The sequence below is a fragment of the Equus przewalskii genome, chromosome 11 (assembly GCF_037783145.1).
Source record: "Equus przewalskii isolate Varuska chromosome 11, EquPr2, whole genome shotgun sequence".
NCBI classification, from domain to species: Eukaryota; Metazoa; Chordata; class Mammalia; order Perissodactyla; family Equidae; genus Equus; species Equus przewalskii.
The window spans coordinates 2826300-2843783 of NC_091841.1; the positions used below are offsets into that span (position 1 = coordinate 2826300).

A 17484-nucleotide genomic window follows, 5' to 3' on the forward strand; every position below is an offset into this window, starting at 1 on the left:
ATCTTTTCCGCCTGCTTCTCTGTCAGTCCTCAGGCTCCAGGTCAGTGGGAACTGAGTAGAAAGCCAGGCCCAGAGAGAGCTAGGACCATTGAAATGTCGCCTTCTCAGGAAGCTGGAGGGCTGTGGGCCTTACCTCTCCCCTGCAAGATGGGACCTGCCCTGGAGGAGGGAACCAGACCAGGTAACACAGGCCAGAGAGCTGCTGGCGGGGAGCAGGGGCTGGAGGTGATGGCTGAGGGTCCAGCCCCAGGAAGGTGGGTTTTTGTGTTCAAGACATCTGTTTTCTTGAGAGCCACTGCCTTCTGATAAATAAGCCAGCGAAAGCAGCTGAAATCAAGTTTGGTAGCCTCCCGGTTAGGGAAACACTCTGCCCATCTGACCCCTGTTCGATGCCTCTGATGTCTTTGGGTGACCAGAAACTTCAGAGCCCATGTGGGTTTATTGAGATGACCGTTCCCTTAAGAATAGCTGCCATTATTAAGCTCTCACTGTACGCATTGTTTCGGTATACATATTACTGTATGTATCCTACTGTATCGATAGCAATAATAGCAAACACTTACACAACGTACTTCCCATTTCTGCTCGATTCACACCCAGGCGGCCTGCTTCTGTGCTTTTCATCCTCTGCCTGTCATATGCTGTTCTTTACAATAGACCAAGGTTATTGCAGGGTTTCACTTGGAGAGGCAGTGATGTGTAACGACAACTGTGAGTGTCGAGTCCTTTGCCCTCTGCCAGGCAGCGTTCTAAGTATTTTGCATGTATTTCCTTGTTGACTCCCCATAAGAACCCTGCTGCGTGGGTCCTTTTGTTATCTCCATTTTATAAATGAGGAAACTGAAGTCCAGAGAAGTTAAGTCACTCGCTCGGGGCCATGCAGCTGCCAAGTGGCATAGTCAGGATTTGAACTCAGCTCTCTCTGGAGTATTATGTGACTCTGAAGCCTGCCCAGCCTGCGCTGGTTTGGTGAGTCTCCTTCTCTGGGTCGTGAGGTAAGGAGGGCGGCGTTCTGTCCCTGGCTTTGTGCGACATCTGCACTTGAGTTGTCAGCTTGAGGAACACAGAAGCCCCTAAATGGTTTGTCTGCTGTCGTTAGCTTTTCCCTCCCTCAGAGAACATGGAATTGCTCATGGTGACAGGACGGGATTTGGAAGCATGGTAATTGCTCAATGAATGCCATCTCTATGTGGCCAGAGACGGGCTAAGCTGCGCATATGGAGGAGGAAGTATGTTAAGTAAACAGGACTCGCAGGGTATATTCAGGAAGCCAACTTTATTTTTGCCTATCACTGCCCCTCAGCTTTTCCTGTGGTGCCCCGCTCTTTGCTTTCACCGGGATGAAAATTAGGGCAGGTCTGTGACTTTTCTGCTGTCTTTCTAGTTCCAGCACTGTCTCAGCCAGTAGCTGATGTGTCCAGGTCTGTGGGATAACCCGGTCATCAGACTTCCTCCCAAGTGGAGGCTGCTCTCCTCCTCCAGCAGGGCCCGGAGCTGGGATGGGCTTTGGGGTCAGATTTTCACTTCCCACCGTGTGCCTCCCTCTGGCTCCCTGAAGGTTCCGATCCCTGGTGGGGAGAGGAGGAGGAAGGGGACAGGGAGTCCTTACTTGGTTGATGCTGTGGTAAGCTGGCACCCCACTGGCTGGGCCTGGTGGGTGTTTAAACTTGATTCTTTGTCTCGCGGTACGATTTTGTGGATACTTCAGAGAAAACCCTCCTTCCTCAACTTTGGGGATTTGTACATGGCTAGTCCCTTGAAGCTGGCTGCCTTAGGCTCTTTCCTTAGTCCCCCAGCATCTGAGCAGTGCTGTATCAGTTTGTTGGGGCTGCTGAAACAAATACCGTGGACTGGATGTCTTAAACAATGATTCTCATGGCTAGAAGTCTGGGATCCAGGCGTGGGCAGGGTCGCTTTCTTCCGAGGCCTCCGTCCTTGCCTTGCAGGTGGCCGTCTTCGCCCTGTGTCCTCACACAGTCTTCCCTCTGTGGACGAGCATCCCTGGTGTCTCTTGTGAGTCCAAATCTCCTCATGAACATCCCCATCAGATTGTCGTAGGGCCCACTCTAAAGGCCTCCCCTTAACCTAATCACCTCTTTAAAGGCCTTTCTCCCACTGTGTCACAGTCTGAGGTCCGGGGGTTGGTGCTTCAACAAATGAATCTGGGGGATGCACAGCTGTAACAGATGCTATCAGGTTCTCTCTGCCTCCTGGTGGCCCTCTTAAAAAGGATCTGCATGGCCCTCAAGGTGGCCCACTCATACCTCTGGATTACAGAAAATACTCAACTCCCGTTTGCCTGCAAGCGCAAGGCCGCCCCCCTCCACTCCAGCTGGCCACCCCATCCCTGCTGCACCTTGAGTTTGTCAGGCATGATTCAGACACGAGCCTCGGTGACAGCCCAGCTCCAGGGCCACAGTGGCTTTGAGCTCCCGCTCGGCAGTGGGGCCTTGGAGTGTGCCTGTTGCTGACTCCAGAGTTCCTCCTGTGCTTTCCCACTGTCTTCCTCATCCAACCCACCCTCGTGGGATGGGGGTGGTCCGGTAAGGGGGGCCTGGTCCCTTCCATGAGTCCCATGGGGTGTCACAGCTCCCTGTGGAATGTGTCATCGAATGTCTTGTGCCTTCAGCACAAACTGAGACAGAAATCGTTTCTCCATCCTTCTACACGTCTCCTTTCATTTTCATGAAGAACCCTATGAGAAAGAAAACAGTATCCACAGATAGCCGCAGGAGAAGAATCGGGAGCTCAGAAAGGTTCAGGAGCTCACCCAAGACAGATGATCAGCAAGAAGGGGGAGGTGGATTCCGGCTCTAACCCGATTCGTTATCCTTCTGCCGCCCTTCGCCACCCGGGTTCCGAGATCTTTCGCCTGCCAGCTTTTGTTCTGTGCTGGTAGAAATGTCCTTCTTAGCAGAATGTTATAAAGGGAAAATCTTTGCTTGTGCTCCGGTTGTGATGCAGGGGCAGGTGCTGGGGCCACAAGGACCGCGGGGACTTTCCCAGGGGCCATATGAGACCAGTTCCATGTACCAAGGGGCTCTCTTCTCAGAACCCCAGCCCCTCCACCAGCGTAACTTGATCAGTGGAATAATGATGTAGAAATGGAATATCTTCTTTATAGACGTGCATGAAAACAATATTGTATTCTGAAAATCCTATTTGGGGCAGAAGGGGCCGTGCCCTCTCAGCTTCTGTCTCCTAGAAGGCATTTTACCTAAAGCAGACTTCAAAATATAAAGGAATTTGTTTTGAAGAAATTTTTTTGTTTAGATTTTTAATTCTTTTCTTTAAATATAAAAGGTCCATGCCTGGTATTGCCCATCCTTGCACAGTTTCCCAGGAAAGGAAGACTGTCTCAGGTCCGGCAGCTGTTCGGAAGCTGCATGCTAAGGCTGTGTCCAGGGTCCATCTGGTGACCGTGCAGGGCTCTGCCGGGCTGGGCTGGGGTGGAGTCAGGGGACCAGGGAGCAGGACTGGGCTGGGCTGGGGCTGCAGCTGACTGGACCAGGGAGGAAGGAGAGGACAGTGGTTCTGTTCACCCAGTTGGCAGGTATTTAATGAACACCGGTTATGCCTGGGGTGTTCGTGGGCACTCTGCCAGGGAGGGCCAGATCGTTGAATGGACCCTGGAAAACATGACGTCTGAACTTCTCTCCGGGGGTTCTCAGAGGAAGGTGAGGTGCTGGAGGCAGGGATATTCAGGTGGAGCGATGGGAGGGAAAGCATAACGTGCTCAGAGACCCGCAGATGGTTTTGAATGGCCAGAGATCAAGCCGGGTGGGGTGGGGAAGCAAGAGTCAGGATGGGGCGAAGGATGGAGGTGGGGAGCTGGCGGATTAGTGCTTGAGGCTGGAGGGGGAGGCCAGGCCCAGGGGTGACCCAGCAGGGCTTAAAGCAGAGAAGCAACCCCAGTGGGTTTGCCTTTTCGAGTGCGAGGACTGGAGGTGTCAAGAGTCAGGGGGCTGGGCCAGGGAGGATGGATGGCCCAATGGAAGCTCTGGCCTCCTCGAGAGTAGAAAGGGGAAAGGGTTAGAGCAGAGAGAGAGTGGGAGCCTGTGGGTCCACCGAGGGAGACATCTAGAACGCCCCTCTGGTGTCTGACTGGGACCACTGAAGAGGTGCTGTGCCATTAGCGAGGGGTGTGTGTGTGTGTATGTGTGTATAGGGGGCAGCTGGGCTGGGACTGGAGGAGGATGGAGACCCTTCTTAGCAGGAGGAAGTGGGGCACAAGGGTTGTTCTTTCAACAAATATGTACTGAAGGCCTGGCACGGCTGAGTGCTGGGGAGAGGGAGGCACAGGGAACACAGTCCATTCCTCCTGGAGCTGAGAGCGAGGACAGGAGCCGTCCACTGAGGTGGAGCGGAAAGGCTCTCAGAGGGAAGAGGGGAGTGCTGGGTGAGTTTGGATATGGACCAAGTATTCAGTGATATTAGGCAATGATTCACTTTTTTAGGTGTGGTTATGGCATTGTGTTTTAGGTGGGAGAATACCCCTCAGCTTTTTTATTTTTTGGAGATGCAAATTGAAACGCTTAGGGGTGAAAGATGATGTTGTCTGTAATGTACTTGAAAACAAAATAAATACAGAGAGAGAGAGAAAATAAATATGATAAAATGTTACCAATTGTTGGGAGTATATGAGAGTTTGTTGTGCTATTGTACCACTCCTTTGGCTTTTGGATTTTCGGTGTGAAATAGTTCATAATAAAAACTTAAAAATACAAAGTAGTAAGTGCATCGATGGTAAGTAAGGGTACTGTGATGAGAAGAGGAAGGCCCCTAACTGGAATTTGATGGGTGAGACACTTCCCAAAGAAAAGGTCATCTAAGACCTGAGAGGTGAGCAGTCAGCAGGCAGAGGGACGGGAAGAACTTCTACGAGAATGTTCCAGACAGAGGGAACAGCATGTGTGAAGACCTCGTAGCCTGTTTTGCTAGAGGAACAAGATGATATTTAATGTGAGTGTAGAATGTGAAGCGGGGAGTCTCCGAGAGGTGAGAAGGGAAGGGCGAGCAGGTCCTGCAGAGCTGTGAGGTGCGTGCGACGGTTTGGACTTTGTCCTGACGCTCGCTCGTGAGCGCAGGGGGTTGCGTTTCAGAAAGACGCCACTAACCAGTACTGGGCTGCTAGGGTCTGGCAGCATTGCTCTAAGCACTTCATCTATGTGAGCTTGCTCAGTCCCCGTTGTGCCTTTGCCGGGTATCCACAAATCAGCATCTGTACTTTAGAGATGAGGCAAACTGAGGCAGAGGAGAGTTAAGTAACCTTCCTGAGGTCCCAAATCTGGAGGGGCCTGGAGGAGCCAGGATGGGAAGCCGGGCACCTGGATCCAGAGCCCGTGCTCCTAACCTCCAGGCCACACGGCCTCTCAAGCACAGTCCCTCTCTGTGGGGAAGGAGCTGCAGGACAGCAGGACTCAGGTGGGAGGACCGCTTAGGGAGCAGGTGCAGGAGCCCAGACAAGTGGTGATGGGGAATTGAACTAAAATAGTAATGGTGGAGAGGGATACCACGGACAGGATCGCGTTATCCTGGAGTGGAGTGGACAGGACTTGGTGACGACAGTTGTGGGCAGGGGGAGTCAAAGATGGGGCCCATTCCATACCCCGTGAGAACCCGGCCCATCTTGGCATGAGAAGTGGGGCCTAGTCAGAGAGTGTGGAGGCATCCTCTTCAAGCAAGGGTGTTAGTAGACTCGTCACATCACCTTCATCCGTGAGGGGCAGCTTACTGTACATCCAGCTCCCACTTCTCTGCTCCTGGCCTCTGCTAGCCATCATTTTGGGTGCAACTTACTACTTTCATTGTTTGAATTTTGTCACCTGCAACTGCTGTAATCTCTGGGTCATTCCTGTGTCCTAAGTTTACTGCACAGGTAAGCCACAGCCCCTGGTCCCTTTCCTGCTTGTCTCCCAGTGCCCCCACGTGCCGTTAGCCTTGACTGATGCATCATGAGTTCCTGGGCTGCTTCACTGGCAGCCCTCGGGCCCCGGGCAGCGTCAGAGGGCTCGACGGGGACAACAAATTAAACAAATATTGAAAAACAATAGAAAGAAAATACTCGACTGTGTCCTTCTAATGCTTATTGATTTTTAAGATCTTCTCGGGCATGAAAACAAGATTCACTGCCGGCATCTTGGCATTGGCTTCCTGTCACCTGGAAGAGCGGCTTATCGATCAGGTGGGGGTGCCCAGCAGGGCAGGAGCACCCGGCTGCCCTCCAGGTGACCAAGCCCAGAGGTGGAGCCCGGCTGGGCCGGAGCTGTACACACTGAGGTCAGGGCCACTGCGCCCGGGGGGTCCTCCCGACGTCCTGGGAAGCCACTGAGGCCACTTCTCAGTTTCATAGCAATTCTCTGGGGCCTCATTTTTTTCTTGCTAAAGGCCCCAACACTTCCAGGTTATTGTTTTTTCTGTGCCAAAAGTGATACAACGACTGCACGAATTCATGCATAGAAGACATGGGTCTGCAGAGTAAAACATGAGCTCCTCTGTGCATACGCCTGCCTTCCGCTCGTCTCTCCAGAGGAACTGTCCGTTGAACAGCAAATATTTATTTAGCTGCTACCGTGGTCTACATCCTCTTCTAGGTGTTGGCGGCAATGCACAAAATGAAAAAGTCCCTGCTCTCCTGGAGCTTGCTTTCTAGAGAGCACTGTGAGGAGGTTGGGGTGTAGCCTTCTAGTCCATATCTATATCTGCATCTGTATCTGTATCTAATCTGTATCTGTATCTGTATCTGTATCTGTATCTATATCTGTATCTGTATCTGTATCTGCATCTATATCTATATCTGCATCTGTATCTATATCTGCATCTGTATCTGTATCTATATATCTGTATCTGTATCTGTATCTGTATCTATATCTGTATCTGTATCTGTATCTATATCTGCATCTGTATCTATATCTGCATCTGTATCTATATCTGTATCTGTATCTATATCTGTATCTGTATCTGTATCTGCATCTATATCTATATCTGCATCTGTATCTATATCTGCATCTGTATCTGTATCTATATATCTGTATCTGTATCTGTATCTGTATCTATATCTGTATCTGTATCTGTATCTATATCTGTATCTGTATCTATATCTGTATCTGATCTATCTATATCTGCATCTGTATCTATATCTGTATCTATATCTATATCTGTATCTGCATCTGTATCTATATCTGTATCTATATCTGTATCTGTATCTGTATCTGTATCTGCATCTGCATCTGTATCTGTATCTATATCTGTATCTGTATCTGTATCTGTATCTATATCTGTATCTGTATATATATCTGTATCTGTATCTGTATCTATATCTGTATCTGTATCTATATATCTGTATCTGTATCTGTATCTATATCTGTATCTGTATCTATATCTTTATCTGTATCTATATCTATATCTTTATCTGTATCTGTATCTATATCTGTATCTGTATCTGTATCTATATCTGTATCTGTATCTATATATCTGTATCTGTATCTGTATCTATATCTGTATCTGTATCTATATCTTTATCTGTATCTATATCTATATCTGTATCTGTATCTGTATCTGTATCTGTATCTGTATCCATGTCTAGATCTATACCCGTATCTGTATCTGTATATTTATATATCATCTATATCTTACATATCCATAGCTATATCTACATCCACATCGATATCTGTATCTACGTCTACATCCACTTCTATGCCTCTGTCTCTCTGAGGGCTCGTTTTGCACGCATGATTCTGTGACTCGCTTCTTTCACTGACCATGTGTCTTGGAGTTCCTTCCACGCCAGCATAAATGGACTCTCCTCATCCTTTGAGAGCTGCCTAATGGTCCTCTATGGGGATAAACTCCTTTAGATGGGCATATGGGTTGTTCTAATTTTTTTTTCACGAACAGTGCCACAACAAACTTTTTTTTGCATATAGTGTTGTATAGACAAGAATATGTACACTTACTAAGTAACCAGGGTCAAGTTAATCAACCTCTCTGTGCCTCACCTTCTTCATGAATAAAATGAAGGTAATAATGGTACCTCCCTCAAGGAAATGCAAATTAACCACAATGCGATGCCACTTCCCATCCAGTAGGATGGCTCTAGTCAAAAAGACAGATAATAACAAATGCTGGTTGGCAAGGATGTGAAGAAATTGGGACCCTGCTGGTGGGAATGTAAAATGGTGCAGCCACTTTGGAAAAACATTTGGCAGCTCCTCAAAAGGTTAAATATAGAATGATCGTATGACCCGATAATTCTTCTCCAACGCATATACCCAGGATAAATGAAAACACATGTCCACACAAAACTTGTACACAAATAGTCTCGGCAGCGTTATTCACAACATCCAAAAGGTAGAAAAGACCCGAATGTCTGTCAACTGATGAACAGATAAAGAAAATGTGGTCTGTCCACACCGCGGAATATCGCTCGGCGTTGAGAAGAAGGCAGTCCTGACGCACCTGCAGCCTGAGGGAATCCTGAAACCTTACCCTCACTGGAAGCAGCCGGTCACCAAAGACACATATCAGACGATTCCATTTACGTGAAATGTCCCGAATAAGCGAATCCACGGAGACAGAAAGCAGACTGGGCGTTGCCAGGGTGGGGAGAGGTTGAGGCGGTGAGGAGTGACCGCTCATGGGGACAGAGTTTCTTTTTGAGATGATGAAAATGTTCCAAAATTGATTGTGGCGATGGTTACACAACTCTGTGAATATACTAAAAACCATTGAATCGTGCACTTTAAGTGGGTAAATTGTATGGTATGTGAATTGTGTCTCAATAGAGCTCTTATGACAAAATAGTACCTGCCTCATGGGTTGCAAGGATTGCCTGAGAGGACACAGAGCTGTGCAGAACAGGGGCTGGCATTCTATGAGCTCCATCTGTGTCCACTCCTCTCATCGATGTTTCTGGAGAATAGATTCCTCCAAGCAGAATTCTGGAGCCAAAGGGTTGGTGCATTTTCAAAAAACATATTGAAAGGCTGCAAAGTGGCCCTCCAAAAAGGGCCTCCCAAGTTCACCCCCAGGAGAAGTGTGCAAAGAAGCCTGTTTTTCTCTTTTCTTTTTCTTTTCAAGGAAATCACCACCACAAAAAGTCTGGAGGAACACACACCAGTGTTCACAGTGGTTTTCTTTGGGTGATGGGATCATGTGTAAATGTTCTTCTCTTTTTCCCATATTGCTTATCCACATTTTCCATATTTAAAAAAATATATAAGAATGATATAATATTTAAAAAGAAAAAAACGTGTCGCCCTTTACTCTTTGCTGTGCAACTTTCACCCCTCGTGGGCTTCAGTGGGTAGAGGAAGAGACCTGACACTCCTCTGTCCACCCTAGAAAGACACAGGTCCTTCTCGTTGTAAAGGTTTTATTGCAACTTTCCAGAAGGAACAGCCAGAGGACAACAGCTGTCAGCACAGGGAAGCAGAGAAACTGCAGTTTTTAGCTCAGGCCTGCACTCTCCTGCTCGCTGGTACCAAGAAGTCCTTTACTAAAAATCATGGCTGCGAGTCATTTGCACCCTTACCAGGCACCAGACGCTGCCAATTTGGAGTCAGAGAGATTGACTTGCCCAAAGACACACTGCTGATAAGTGCTGAGCTACAGCCTGGTTAAGATGCCTTTAGCTGTGAGTCAAGAGTCACCAACCAGGATATTTTATTATGTCATTTAAAAGTAGACATAATTAGGGCAAGCCTCAGGGGAGGTTGATTCAGCAGTTTGGTGCCCTCAGGACATCTGCTCTTTCCATTTCTCTGCTCTGCCATCTTCCTGTTGTTTCATCTGCAGGAAGAATGAGGGCTCAAGCAGCAACATCTAGACGTAGCAAGGTTCAGAGAGAGAAGAGAGGGTCAGTTTCTTCCCAGAGCTTTCTCCTCACAGGGAAGAGACTCGTTCTGGAAGCCCCTCCCTACCTCTTCCAGCAAACTTTTCCCACAGGCACTGTTTGTCTCACCAGCTCATTCTAGGTCACATACTGTTCCAGAACCAATCACTGGCAAAGGGAGTGGAGTTACCGCTGGTCAATTAGGCCCGCCCTCGGCTTTGTGTTGGAGGTGGGTCGTTATTCTCTGAGGAGGGCAGTTCCCTGAGCAAAATTAGGATTCTATTGGAAAGGGAGAAAGGGAAATGGATGCTGAGGAGCTGGGCAGAGGCACCAACAGCGCCCAGCAGAAGGAGAGAATTGACTAAGGAGCCTTTATCCTAGTTACTCACGGTTCTGCATCTTGGCCAAGACTTCCACTGACAGAAATGGAATATCTAGGATGGAGCTTATAAATCACCCACAGCTGCCCCTTCTCTCCATCTGCAGATCCCTTCCTCCACGAAGGGGGCCTTGAAAGCTGGATTTCGGGCAGATCATTAGGAGTGAAGTAGTTGATTTTTTAAATATCTCAGTCTCGACTGCATAGTTTCCATCTTGGGGAATCTCCATTCTGGGAGACCGCCATTTCACATTTCCCTTGGGTCTTTCAGGAAAGGGCCTTTGGAACGGTCTCCTCTTGGCAGCTTATTGGGCTGACTTGATTAATAGGACAGCATCAGTTTGTAGATTTAGAGGACTTTGGAAAGATGCACTTGACCTCCCTTCGTGGGGATCGCGTTTTTAGCTGATGTGGTAGACCGGAGTATTATTCAGCAAATCTTCGCTCACCTCCCTTGCCCCTTGGGACGTAGTGCACTTATTGCCCCACTAACTTTGGGCATTGGCCAGTGACTTGCTTTGGCCAATGGAATGCAAGTGGGTACGACTCTAGCAGAGGCTTTAAGGAATGCCTGCATGTGCTCCGGTAACCATCACGAGAGGAGCACGCTGTGTGTAGCCACGGCCCCTTGTCTCTGGGCCCCAGGATGAGTCGCATGGAGCAGACCCAAACCTACACTGAAGCAGGGTTGCCCCAGCCAACCTGCAGACCTGTGAGCAAGAAAATGCAGTGCTTGTTTCCTTAAGTCACAGTCTTTATTTCGAAGCGGCGTGGCAGCGACAGCTGACTGCTACGGGTGATGGTTCTGAGTGCTGTACAATGGGTGTGGACGGTGCGGCAGATGTGCAGGGCAAGCCGTGAGAGCCTGACCGTCAAAGAGGACCTGGAACAGCGTGTGGAATACAGCTCAGGAGGGAATGAGCTGGAGATGTCTTGGTGAGTTTCTTGGAAGAAGCTAAATTCTAAGAACTTTCTATAAACCATTCTCTGACCCATTCTTAGCAAAAACAAGCTTCACGGCCAAGAAATTACTAAACGTGTTTCATCGCCAATGCTCAAATGTAGTGAAATTAGAGGAAAGAGCACCGGACCCCATGTGGTTTTGCTCCACAGTTCAGCTCATGTCTGTGGCTTCTGGTAAGGCATTTAATCGCTCTGAACCTCACTTGCCTCACCTGCAGGTTGGGAGTGGTTATAAGAATAAAATGATGATGCGTATCTATGGTTTTCAAATCGTACTTTTAGAGGAAGTGAGATAGCAAGGAAGGCCAGTAAATGTTACGTTATCAGCAAGTTACCACAATGGACTTAGCCCTGCTGAGGACACTGGAAACCACATAGAACGCGGTCCTGAGAGCTGGCCCCTGAGCAGCCAGGGAGCAGAGCTAGTTACTTATACCAGCTTCGGTTAGTTGTCAGTTGATGGGTGCTGGGACAGTGGTGGTGGTGCTGTTAATCACTGAGTCCTTCCAGCCTGCCTTACGAGGGGGAAGAGTGGACACTGGTAGCTAGAGAAAGAGCTCAGGCAGAGAGATGCAGATGCTCATTGTTGAAAGCCAGGCCAGTGTGCCCCGAAATGGTCCCACCCAAGAGAACTGGGCAGGTCACCAACAGCGTCAGTGACAGGGAGGCAGAGAGGGAGGAGATAACTCCAGAAAGCAGTGACTGAGTTTGGGGAACAGCAATGATGCTAGGACAAATCAAAGGGCATCCAAATTGTCCTAATTCTCATTTTTTAGTGCTAGTCCTGTGCAAAAGGGTGGCTGCTTCGCAAAGCTGTTTTTAGTAAAAACCTTAAAGGGGTAGGAGAAGAAATACACACCATTTCTAGGTGACAAATCTAGCAGTGAGGTGACAATTCGCAGGGGGAGGGTCAGGGAGGGGCGCCCAGGGGAGAGTACTGCCACCCGCCCTCCTCTCGAGCTGGTGCGCGGGGCTGAGCCTGATTGTGCACTACCTCAGCGGGCCCCCCGAAGTCATAGCTTAAAAATGTCCTATGTATAGATTACCTAGTTCAACATGTCACATTTTTTGGGGGGCTGGAGAGAGATGGAATCTTTGGGAAAAGGTGGACGTGGGAGTCTCCCCTGCAGAGCGGGATCTTCTTAGGGTAGGACTTTTGCTGAGCGTGTTCTTCTTTGCTCTGATGGATTGTAGTGGTGGCTACTGTTGGAATTTGGGGATGCCCATCAACCTCCCTCCTTCTCACTGAGTTCTAACCAACTGAGACATAGGCACAGGGGTCAAAGTGTCGACTTATGAGTAGCAAAAGTCTGGAGATCATTTGAATGTTTGTTAATAAGGGGAAGGTTAAGTAAATATGGTACATCCACAAAATGGAATAGTACGCAGCTATAAAAAAGAATGCAGATGCTCTGAGTCTTCACATGGGAAGACCTCCAAGAAAATGGGCAAGGGTGAGGGGAGATTACATAAGTGTGTGGGCTCCTACATATATATAAAGAACGTTTGGAAGGAATCACAAGAAAATACTGATAGGTAGAGCGTGGGTTTGGTCACAGGCTAGGTGCGGCCTTGGGTGGGAGGCAGACTTTTCACTGAATACCATTTTGGGGGAAGCTGTAAGTAAGTTAGCAGGTATATATCTGGAGATCTAGAGAGTGATTCAGGGTGGGGAAGACAGGCCCCTCACCGTGAGTCATCTCTGTCTCCTGTCATGACTTTGGGAACGGGAGATGGAAAAGGGGAGACAGGCAAATATGAGAAGGTACAAGTGAGGAACAGAGGGTGGGGAGGGGTGCTCTGCCTGAAGGTGGGGAGCACCCTGCCACCTGCTCCTTACATCACTGGCGTGCTCCCACATCTCGGCTCATCGGGTGGGCTTTATGGTGAGTGCATGCTGGCAAACAGGACTGCAAGGGCCTGAGCCAGCCTCAGTGCTGCATGATCTGTTGGCATGGCTCTTCATTGCCACCGGCTTGGGAGGCGGTGTCGGGGGACAGGACCCAGCATTGGAATAAACCTATGTTCAAGTCCTGGCCCTGCCACTAGATGGGTGGGCTTGAGTATCTGACCCGTCCCTTCCTCGCTTGTAAACAGGAATAAACCAGCACTCACCTCACGGTTAGGAAATGTCACATGCAGAGTGCACAGGACAGCGTCTGGCCCATTATAGACGCTCAGTAGCTTTTGGTGTTTATTTTTACGAGTTTAGTCATTTATTTTTGTGGCCGGGAGCACAGCCCCTGACTCTCTGCACAGAACAGAGTCTTCAGTTTCTGGCCTGGACAGGGCGACCTGCCCCTTCCTCGCTTTGCTGGCTGATGCAGCAGCTGTGTTTCCATACCAGCCTCTAAGGCCTGGTGTGCGGCTCCCTGCAGGAGCTGCTGTGCTGGCAGATGTGTCCTTTAGGATTCCAGATGTTGGCATGCAGCTCTGCGCCCAGAACACTCTATCAGTGTTTATTCCCCGCATAATGGCAAAGTAAATGGCTTAACGTTACTGTGAAAATGACTCTAAAAGTTAACGGTTCCTCTGATAGGCGAGCCCGCCTCCCCTCTCCCAGTGGCACCGGATGGCTAGTTCTTGGTCTGCTTTCTGGCTCGCAGAAAGAGGCGAGGGACCCAGACTACACCCTGGGCGAGAAACTGACTCGGAGTTTCGTTTGCAATGACCTAATCTTGGTCGGGGCCAGAAGTAAAGCAGGTGTTCGCCGAGTTGTTGGGGATTTCCCACTCTCAGTCTTGTTTTTTATCGCACCTGGTGAAAGAAGTTTTAAGCCACACCGACATCCAAGGTTCAAAGGGTTAACTGTGTTCCAGGTTTTGAAAAACGTTGAATACATCCCAGAGAGGTTTGTCCTGGTCCCATGTTTGGGCCAGAGATGAGCTTTGCTTTCGTGTGTTGCCAAATGCTGTCTCCTGAAGGAGCAGAGGTGCAAACAACGGGCAGCCTGCTCTCGGATGTCATCAGACAGGGAAGGCTGGGCTCAGAGCAGGGAGGGGCCGGGGACCAGACAGCTGGTGGTGAGTCCAATCTCCTCCCCGGCATCTTTTCCTGTATGAAAAAGCCAGACATCTCAAAATAGGGGCCCAGCAGCCGCCTGCGTCATCGACCTCACCTGCGTTGCTGGTGACCTCTCCCTGGAGGAAGGATATCAGAGAGACTGTGTGGACACTGTCAGCTCAGGAGCTAGTGGAGGGGACGGCCCTGCAGTTCCTACATTCCTGGTGAGCACAGTGGCTCAGCGTGTGGCCTCTGGGGCCAGGCTGCTTGAGTCCAGGTCCCAGAGGGGCTTCTCACCAGCAACGGCTTAACTTCTCTGTGCTGCAATTTCCCTTTGGTAAAATGATGACAACAGCGCCCACTTGATAGGGTTGTTGGAAGCGGTAAATGGGTTAATGCAGGTAAAGTGCCTCTTTCATAGCAAGTGATATAGAAGTTTAATCTCAAATACCCTGAAAGTTTTTTTCTTGTTTAGTGCCCGGTACTGAGAGTACTTCATTCAGTTGAACCACGTGGTTGGCCAGAAGGAACTGGAGTAAGCTCCCTGTAAGTGGTTTATCTCACTCAGATGGATGTCACTTGGCCCCTTGAGCCTGGGCTCCTGCATCCACATGAGCAGGCTCTGTTTTTGCCTGGCAATAGTCCAGATCTTGGCGTCTCATTGAATTACCCAAAAGAATCTCCTCACACATCAGTGGGCACGGTGAACGTTGCTGACAGTATTCTGGCGCAGTGTGAGGAGGGACTGACGAGATGTATGTGGCAGTACAGACATACGTGCACACATGTGCGTGCACACCGCTCGCTGCAAACAACTTTAACATCGCCCTTAGGCTTTCTTCCTTCCAAAACCCTGCTTGGCTATGCCTTGAGGGTTTCCTCCAGTGCCCTTTTCCCCACAACAGCCTCCAAAGTCGTTCTCCTCTCCCTGCCTCTTGGGAACCTTCAATTCCTTCCTCTTCTTAGTAAGCAGAGCCGTTTGGCCCTGCCCCAGCTCCAGCGCACAAACTTACCCAATCCAGGCCATCGTAGCTGAGCATCTCCAACTTGATTCCTGTGATGTCTCAAGATGGTGCTCTCCTGAAGGGGCCTGGAAGCGCTTCGCAGACACGCAAACGCCCATTCCCCTACTGAGTGCCCACTGCTCAGTTATTGACTAGCTCTGTAACAGTGGGTGGGTTACTTAACCTCTCTGAATCCCAGGTCACTCACCTGAAAAGCGAAGATGCTAGGACTGGTGCCTGCAAAACAGAACAGTGCCTGGTGTCCGAGAAGGCAGGCTGTGCTTTCTGAGTGAACAACAGCCTGATATCACACAAAACAGCGATGGGATTTCTCCCAGTAGAAAATGGCGTGGATAACGTTTTACGAGATGTGTGTAAGATGCCAGGGGCACAAAGGAGGGAACAGTTAGGGCTGTCTAGACGGTGTTGGGAACTTCTGCAAATTAGTTCATCACTCTGCACACTCGTTCCTTCCGTTGTAAAATGGAGGTAATAATGGAGCCTATTTATATGGCTGTTGGGAAGATTAAATGAGATAATGCACATAAAAACAGAGCCTCGTCCAAGTTAAAAGTTTGGAAAACTGTAGCTATTATTGTGAAAAGCTTATGCCTTGAATTGAACTATTAGGATAGGAAAATACATTTGCCTCCATTCTTGGTATAAAATTCAAATTTGGAAAGTCCAGATGTATTTAGGAAATCCCAATGCTATTTTACTGAAGGCTTTAGTCAAGACAGAAGTTATTTTACTTAAGCTGATGGCTTCGGCTTTAGAAATTTGAAGTCACTATGCAATTCATAAACTGCCTAATGGTTGTTTTTATCAAAAATCTCTTGATATTTGGTTTAGGAAATCTTCACTTCTTTTCAAGCTGTTAGCTTTGTAGTAGTTTCCTTTCATCAGCTGCACATTAAGAGTTAATTTTGGGTAGGGGGGCCGGCCCCATGGCCAAGTGGTTAAATTGTTGCACTCCACTGTGGTGCCTGGGTTCACTAGTTCGGATCCTGGGCACGGCCCTACACACCACTCTTCAAAGCCATGCTATGGGGGCGTCCCACATAGAAGAACTAGAACGACCTGCAACTAGCACCTACAACTATGTACTGGGCTTTCAGAAGGAAAAAAAAAAGAATTAATTTGGGGTACAAGCTAAGAATCCAGCACTCCTGACCAGTGTTCCCTTTGATCTTGTCTAAATTGTGAGCAATTGGCCATGTTCCATGAGCAATTAGTTATGAAGATGGAATACGCATGAGCAGAGTTTAGTGTTGGGGTCAAGTAAAGACTGCAACAAATTTAATGTGACATTGTACGGGATACACAAAGTCAGTACTGTGCGGGTGGTGGGGCGATTAAACATAAACGCAGTACACAGAGGACCGTAGTTACTTGTCCCAAACAAGTCCTTCCAGGATTAGCTACCAGAGGAAGGCGCTGGGAACGTTAGGAGGAGAAGGCAGGGTTGGGGCCCCTCAGAGTCCTCCTGAACGCAGAGCATCCAGATGTCTCTTTTGGGATGGGGCATGCGTGACCAGGAGACTTTTTGCTTAGGACCAGGACATGACGAAATCAACCTCCCCCTGGTCTTTATAGCGGTTTGACTGCAAGGGAAGTTTATTAGTCTAAGCCAGGGTTGACTAACCTTTTCTGTAAAGAGCCAGATAGTAAATATTTTAGGCACAGAGGGCCATGTGGTCTGTGTTGCAGCCACTCACCTCTGTCACTGTAGGGCGAGATCAGCCATAGACTATACATGGACTGATGGATCTGGCTATGTTCCAATAAAACTTTATTTAAACAATCAGGTGATGGGCTGGATTTGGTCCTGTAGTTTGGGCTGTAGTTTGCAGACTCCTGGTCTAGGCTAAGGCTCTGAGTGGGAAGTGGAGAAGAGAAGAGGAGAACCCAGAGCAACACTTTCCTGAAGCAGGCGAGCATCTGGGTTGATGGACGAAACAGGGGCAAGGGAAGTCAGGGCACAGGGAAGCTTCAACTTTTTCTCTTCCCCTACTTTAGAGGGTTGGCCTGTCTTCATGAAGGCAACCGGCTGGAAAGGCAGTGCAGAATGGATGAGAGTGCAGGGACCAACCAGGATCAGGTTTAATCCTAGCGCTCTCCTGATTTAGCTGTGTGACCTCTGAGCCCACCTGTAAAATTGGGGTATAGAACCCGTCTCATAGAGTCTCGAGGATTGAATGAACTTTGTTACATAAACTCTTCAGTACACATTAAATGGTAGACATAGTGTGTCTGTATACTGTGTTTTATGGGCAATTTAAGGAAAGTTCAACAGTAATTTT

At 48.7% G+C, this 17484-nt stretch overlaps 1 protein-coding gene across 3 annotated transcripts in view; it reads left to right on the forward strand.

Annotated features, from left to right (window-relative positions):
* Positions 1–17484, forward strand: part of PRR5L (proline rich 5 like) — a 144286-nt gene continuing 126802 nt past the window's right edge. For all 3 annotated transcript variants that reach the window (XM_070564831.1, XM_070564840.1, XM_070564837.1), the window contains exon 1: positions 1–181. The gene's annotated coding sequence lies outside the window, so the exon portion shown is untranslated. The remainder of the gene's footprint in view (positions 182–17484) is intronic.